Raw genomic sequence first — 8,257 nt, 5'->3', positions numbered from 1 at the left:
GCACCCTAAGAAACTTTCTTGGGTCAAACTTCCTTTTGATGCTCAATGGAATCCAAGCTATGCGGTCTGCATCTTCCCATGAGAAGTGGCAAGGGGAATGGACAAATTTCGTGCCTACATAGCAAACAAAAGCTGGCAATGACTACTTCCCCACTTCTCAAAATGTCTTTTTCATTAAGGGTTAATACCTTGAAAACCTCAAACCATGCAGTACACATGTGACAAATTTATTCCAAACTATTTTTTTTACCACCAAAAACCCCAAATTGGTGTACCTTTGACAAATTTACCCTAAACCGGTACACTTGTGACAAATTTATCATCTATTAATTTTCGTTAAATTTTAAGTCAAATGACATGTGACAATTGACTAATATACCAATTTGAGATTTTACGTTCCGTTTGTCACAGTTTACAATTTTGTGATTTTTTTGTTGTATTAATCCAAATTAGTAGATGGTATATTTGTTATAAATTTACCATTTTTGTGTTTTTTGCTGTCGAATAAATTAGTTTGGGGTAAATTTGTTATAAATGTATCAGTTTATGATTTTTTATGGTCAATCAAGGTAAATTTGTCGTAGGTGTACCAGTTTAGGGTTTTTCATAGTTAAAAAAATAGTTTGGGGCAAATTTGTCACATGTGTACCAATTTTGGATTTTTCAGGATATTAACCCTTTCGTTAATGAATTTTCTTACAGTACGACAATGTGTGACGAAGATCTCTGCCTTCTGTAACGTTCGAACGACGACGACTTGTGACGTCTGTCTTCTTCAATGACTTGTCGAGGCATCCCCACATGATGCTGTCCACAACATTCACCTATATTAACAACCTAGATCTGTCCATTCCCCTTACCGCCACTCATGGGAAGATGCAGGTCACGGAACTACGATTCCATTAAGGATTACGAGGAGAAAGGTTGACTCGAGAAAGTTTCTTAGTCCTCCTAAATATTAATAGACATTTTATTAACTTTTAACCAGGACTAGCTTGAGGACCCCTCCCATGCACGAACATTCTTTTTATTGATATGATTAGTTAAAACTAGGATAATATAGTATATTAAAACTCTATTCGTTTCATGGAAAATAACTTTCAGGAAAACATTTTTTTGATTTTTTGGCGTTCCTTTTACAAAAAATAAATTTCTTAGGGAGAACATTTTTCATGAAAGTAAAAAAGTCCTCTAAATTAGGGAATAATATTTTTCACTTTGGAAAAGTAGAAAACATTTTCCTCGATATCTCTTATCTTATACCCTTACAAGCCCTCACTTCCTCCTCCTCCTTCTTTCTTCTTCTTTAAAAAAATAAAAATAAAGATTATTATTTTTTATTTATTTAAATTCGAATTATTTTTTTCTTTTATTTTTTCTTTTTCTTTCATTTGTTTCACCGCTTCTTCTTTATTTGCCGATCTCTAGCCACAGCGATAGCCGGCGAACAATGACAGGCAAGTCTTGAGCTTGCTAGCGAGCACGAGGCTCGCCCATCTCTAGTGAGCTCAAGCTCACTGCTCACCAGATTGATGAGCGCGAGCGTTGAGCTTAGGGCTCAAGGCCAGCAAGCTTGAAGCGCACCGATCTAGTGAAGACCAAGGGCGGTGAGCTTGAGGCTTGCCAAATCGGCAAGTACGAGCCTCGCCACAAGCTCGAGTTCACCGACCTTGTGCCTCGCTAGATTGGCGAGCTTTGAGCTCGCCAACCTTCTTGCTCATCGGCGAGCAACGAGCTTGAGCTCACGGTGGGTGAGCACTGTGGCCGCTTCTTTGTGGTCAACTACCGCCAAGAAGAAGAAGAGGAAAACAAAGAAAAGAAAAAGAAAAGGAGAAAGTAAAAGTAATTTTTAATCGATTTAAAAAAATAAAAATAAAATAAAATAAAAATCAATTTTAAAAAATAAAATAAATGAAAAAGAGTGTATGGAGGAAAAAGATTTTCCTTATGGAACAATGGAAAATATTTTCCACTTTATTTTCAGGTTTCATATGAACACTAGAAAATAATTATATTTTTCTAGAAAATAGCTTTCTAAAAATATTTTCTGAAAATGCTAGAGTTTCAGCGAAATGAACGGAAGACTTCGTTTGTTTCCGAAAAATAACTTTTAACACAACATTGTCTAAATTTTCCAATATTCATTTCATAGAAAATAAACTAGTGAGAGCAAACATTTTCTACCAACATATAAAGGTTTTTTAAAATAGAGAAAAGTATTTTCCGCTTTTGAGAAAGAGGAAAACATTTTCTAATATCTTCTTTCACCTCACTTTCTTTTACCAAATGCATTTTCTTTGTATTTTTTCCTTTTTAATTTAAAAAAACGATTTTTAATTTTTCTTTTTAATTTATTTTTCTTAACTTTCTTTTTGGCTTCCTAGGCGAGCTTGCTTGAGGCTGTTAGGTGAATGCGAGCCTCGTTAGATCCGGCGAGTTGGCAAGGCTCAAGTCATCGTCTCGGGTGAGCTCAACCTCGCCAGATCAAGTAAAGCTCTACCTTCCCATAGTCCGGCGAGCCTCGCTGACTTGTGGCAAGGCTCAAGCTTGCCTAGTGCTGGTCGTGACAGGTCGAAGAAGAAGCAAAAAAAGAAAGAAAATAAAAATAAAATAATAAAAAAATCGATATTTTAAATATAAAAATAAAAAATTGATTTAAAAAAATTAATTTATAATAATGAAATTATTGAAAAAGAGTGCATGTAGAAGAAGATTTTCCTTACTGAGTTGCGGAGAATATTTTCTTTAAAAAAATCACATTTTCGCTAAACAAATGGAGCCTAATTTATAGCACTTTCTAAAATATTAGAGTTTTCCTTTCTGTTAATCTTTCCATTTTCAATACAATATAAGATCTATCTTTATTGTCACTAAGCTGGGAAATAGACTCATGATCCTATTACATTGCATTCTTTTGACAAATTAGTGAGAAAAAGCATAAAGCGCTAATGTAAATAATTAAGGAAAACTGGTAATATGGTAACCTACAGACTTCTAGATGCAATAATAAGTGAACTTGCTTTTAAAGAAAGGTGTTACGTGCATTATTTAGCCTATGATGCAATGCCACACTGCATCTAACCATAGATTATTAAAACAAGTATGTGCTTTTCTTAATGGTGCAATACAATATGCTTTTTGTTCTTTACAAAATATCAGATACCGTCAAAATGGTAATACATTAGCATTTTAGCACGGTTAATATTTTATAGATTTTATGCAAAATACTGCTCCTTCCAACATTTTGAGATCTATGGCTTGCAATTTCAATTATTCAAGTGTACACTCTTCTCATTGACTTACTGCCTCCTAATCCAAAAGCGAAACGTCACCATCACAATGGACAAAGTTGGAAGAAAAAAATTGTATTTACATTCTTGGAAATGTTCAAAAGTCAAAACGCCTTTGAATTTGCCTTGAGCTAAAGGTCTTTGAAATTGCAATTCCATCTTTGCCAAATTTTCTAAAAATTTGTCGAAACGGTTTTTATATTTGCCCAAAGGGCCCAAAGCTCCATTGACAAAGCAATTCCCAAACGAAGCAGATCCAGTTGCAAATAAAAGCCATAAAAAAAGTGGAAACTAAAGAACAAAATAAAAATTTAGATATCTAGTCCACCCATATGCAAATTACTTTTAGGCTGTTGCGCAATGATTTGTATTGTTGTTTTACATAAGAAATTGTTAGTATGATTCCATAGTCATTATCATCATGGCGATATTTGTAAACTCGAACTCAATGTCGGCAAGTGAATGATTTTACTCAGAGAGTCGTGAATCCAAGGACAACGTTGTCCTGTAAGTTTATGTCACATAAGTCTAGTATGTATCTCCTAAGTTAAAATCTATTTTTCAGTTATGTTTTTTTTTGGACAATTTGTAGTATTTTGTTGGTGAGGCTTTAAGAACCTGTTTTAATTTCTTAGACTAGGTTAGTATTTTTGAATGAAAATTGTTTTCGGAAATTTGTTCTATGATTTTCCGGTGTTTGGATGACACAAAACTACTCAATTTAAAGAATTTGTTGTCTGTGAATGAGAACAAAAAGTTTAGATTGGGAAGATAACTTTTCTTTTCGATAAGAAGGAAAGCACTTTCCTAAATCAGCAATTGCATTTCATTTAGTCGCATACGTTGTTCTCTTACACATGGTGTTCTTCCTCTACTTCCAAAACTTTTTACAATATTGTGCAATTGGTCAGGATGAAGATACTCGCAATCGAATATTTTCTTTTGTGAATAGGGTTGTATAATGGGTTAATACTATGAAAAATCTCAAAATGATGTATATATGATAAACTTACTCCAAAATAACTTTTTGATCATAAAAAACCCCAAACTAATACACGTGTCATATATTTACTCAAAACTAATTTTTTAACCACAAAAAAACCTTAAACTGGTATATTTATAACAAATTTAACATTTGTTAATTTACATTAAATTGGATTAATATCCAAAAAATCACAAACTGATACACATTTGATAAATGCAAAGTAAAACACCAAACTGGTATACCCGTCAACTGTCATATATTATTCAACTTAATAATTTGACAGTAAAATTTAATGAAAACTAACAAATGATAAAATTGTCACATATGCATCGGTTTAGAGTTTTTCATGATATTAACCCTTATATAATTCATATACTCTTACAACTCTTGCTTCTCTATGGAGCAGCATCTTTTGCTATAGTGACAAAGAAGGAAAAAAAAGAAGAAGAGAGAAGATAATAATCCAATTCAATGCTGAAAAGTAGGAAATTGCCTTCACGCTATATTAGGGAAGGTGTATGTATCATGCCCCGAAACCATCAAGAATGGGGATGACATGGCCGTCCTTCCACTCAAAGGACACAGCCTCAAACCATACCTAAAGTCCACTTCCAAACGTCCCCATTGATAATGCTCTCGCTCTATTAGCTGATAACCAGAGAACCTGAGAAATGTGTGAGAAATAAAGGAATGAGCAATCACAAGTTCAGTGAGTAGCACATATCTCTTTTAAGTAAATCGAGCAACCACTATGTTTATATATAAGTATAAAACACTATTAGAAACCCATTATCTAACTCTTTAATATACACAACAAATCATATAAGAGATGATTCATTTCAACAAACTTTATACAATTCAGAAAATATTCAGTTAAACCATTTTGACAATTGAAGCATCAATGGTCAAGTCCATTAATTAGTCTCTATCAAAAACCATGTCAATGGTCTATCCATTGTTCCATCTCATATTAAAACACACATCAATTAATCTTTGCTCAATACCTAACCACGGTCACAACACAATGTCTTGTGACAAGGTACCCAAGATTCCTCTCTTGGCAAGGTCTCTACCTACAAAGATGGTGACTCGACTTAAAAGGATATCCTAAACCCAGTATGCATACCCACAAGCCCTTCCATGACCTCACATTGATTTTGAACACTAAACCCACATCCTCCAATATCCAGAAATTCAATTCATAATCAGTCTCATAATCCACAATGCATTTCATAAACTAATCATATGACCTTTTGTAACTCAATTTATCTAATATAAATACTTTTTGTAAAGCATTTTTCATATCATTTCATAAACCAAATTCACAAATCAATATGTATAACCTTTTATAACATTTTTCATAAAACGTTTATCAATATTATTTTAGAAGTTATTCCATAAACCAGTTCACAAAACTATACATATATATCATTTCACAATCATTTTCATAAAATTGTTCTCAAATATTAAAAGGTAGCAATTACTTGATCTAGACTTTTATGCAACAAACATGCTTTAATTACTTGTACAATACTCAAATCTTTATCTCTTTCAAGACATGAGTTTACAAATCCATAAAAGAGATAGCATCACTCACTTGGATATGCCCCAAACCAAAACAAAGCTCTCTTAAATCAATGAACTTGCATTCCTATCATATAAGCGAGAAATATCATCAAAACCAAGTAAAACATTATCTTAACTAATAGCTCGACTAAACCATGCATAAAACGACAACTACATACTAACAAATCGCATATCCAAAGCGATTATTCAAGCCATTTGTAATGCAGAGCTTGAGCGTGAAACTTGGTTATGTCATAACTCTTTCCACCAAACCCTATTTCAAATGTCATTATAATCAATAGAAAGCTCTTTTAACATACTAATAAGAATCCCAACTTGACCGTTCCAAAATCAAGCCAAAAACCAACAAAATACAACCTTGAAATTGCTGGACATGCACTGTTCATCATGTGTAGAAAACTTCAAAAAAAAATTTAGGGCAAATCGTAAGCTCGGATCAAGTTCCATAAAATTCTATGGCTCTAAGACACCTTTAACTATCGTGTGTGTGTGTGTGTGTGTGTGTGTGGGGCTCAACAACTCAAAAAGGACTTCGCTGTCACATAATTTTGAATTCTAAGCCCTAAAACTAAAAATACTCTGATTGAATAACAAGGAGCACGAGTACTTACTGAGTGTTATGTTATGGAATGGAATTGACTAGGCGAGATGCCTGTGGTTGGTAGGCGCAAACCCCTTTCCTCTTTTTCCTCTTTCCATTTTTTCTTCTTTGTTCTTCTTTTTCTCTTGTCTTCCTCTTCCTGGATTGGTTCGACCAATGAGCTAAACACCCTTTTTTTTTTTTTCTTTTCCTACTCCTTTTGACTTTTCAACCTTTTATTTCCTTTTCCTTCTTCTTCTTTTTTTTAAAAAAATTGAAAGTGGGTCCCACCGCCCCTTTTTGACTCAGTCAAAAAGTTTTAGCACATTCATCCTAGTTAGAAGCTCCAACTTTGTATCAAGGTCATGATCAATATCGTCATTGTCGCAACCAATTTTTTAGGGTGTGAACCACCTAAGGTTTTGGCTAATGGATTGTTAAGCCTAGACTTAACTCGGGCTCTCCCAAGCCCATACCAATTCGCGACTTAGGTTTGAATTGTTAACATGCAATTGTTTTAATTAGGAGTCGCCACTAATCTATTTTTGGTGGGTCGATTAGAAACCCAAGTAAAGTAATGGGAGATTTACTTTACTCCAACGAACCAAAGATTTATGAATTCGGAGACTTGATTACGCTAGATTTCTCTAACGCCCTTTCGGTACCTTTTTCTTTTATTTTAAAAAATTGTTTGGCAAGCAACTTGAATTGATTTTAATTTCTTAACATGTGAGGTGACCATGCAGGTACGCAAACCACCAATTTAACACTCAAGAAAGCAAATGAATAAATTGCAGGACTTACCTTATATCAACGAAAGCATCTGCGTTATTAGTTTAGAATTCACATCAGCAGTCTTAAATATGATTTCTAATTAACACGCAATTTTTGTTTTTATTTTCACTTAATTAATGAAAATCATGCGATATGCAATGCATGCCACTAATTTAACATGAAATGATATGACATGGCAACATAACTTAGCTATATGACCTAAGCAATATGACATAACTAAGCATGTAATCTATTCTAAGCATGAGATGATTTATTCTAAATAATTTTTTTGTATTTTCTATGAGATTCGAAATTTAAGAAATGCAACATTTAAATATGCAATCTAAATTAATCTAATGACCTAATTCTAATGACGGGCAATTTCTAATTAAATGCACCTAACAAAAATCACTAAATGACGTGCATTGTATGAAACTATGACGTGCACATGATTTTTATTTTCCTAATAAGCATGCAATCTATTTAGGAGAAATTATCTAAACCTATAATATGCAATCTTAGCCATGCAATGACGTGCAAAGAATGCCCTAATTCTACATGACATATGCATGATGATTTTTTGTGTCTTTTTTATTAATTTCGAAATTAAAATTTTCACATGCAATGCTTTTTCTTTTGGTTTTCTTTTCCATGAATTCTTATTTTAAATATAAAAGATAATAACCAAACCTAATCTTAATTCAACATTTTTTTGGATTTTTTTATTTAAAACTCGAGATAAGATTGCAATTTTAACCCTAAATCAGCAAATCTAATCCTAACTCAAATATTTTTTGGATTTTTCTTTTATGAAAAGAAGACTGACTCAACCAACAGCGAATCAAATAAGATAAGATTGATATCTAAAAATTGACGAACCATATCTTGCGCATGAGATCGGGTTGGCCAATTTTAAATTAAATCGCAAATCAAATCTCGGACTTGAGATTGGATTGTCGATTTTATAAGGGATTGTGAGTCGGATTTCGGGCGCGAAAATCGGACTGTCAATCCCTAGCTTGAGGGACTATTTCATATTGG

Source organism: Eucalyptus grandis, chromosome 6, assembly GCF_016545825.1.
Source record: "Eucalyptus grandis isolate ANBG69807.140 chromosome 6, ASM1654582v1, whole genome shotgun sequence".
NCBI lineage: Eukaryota > Viridiplantae > Streptophyta > Magnoliopsida > Myrtales > Myrtaceae > Eucalyptus > Eucalyptus grandis.
This window is presented reverse-complemented; position numbering follows the sequence as displayed.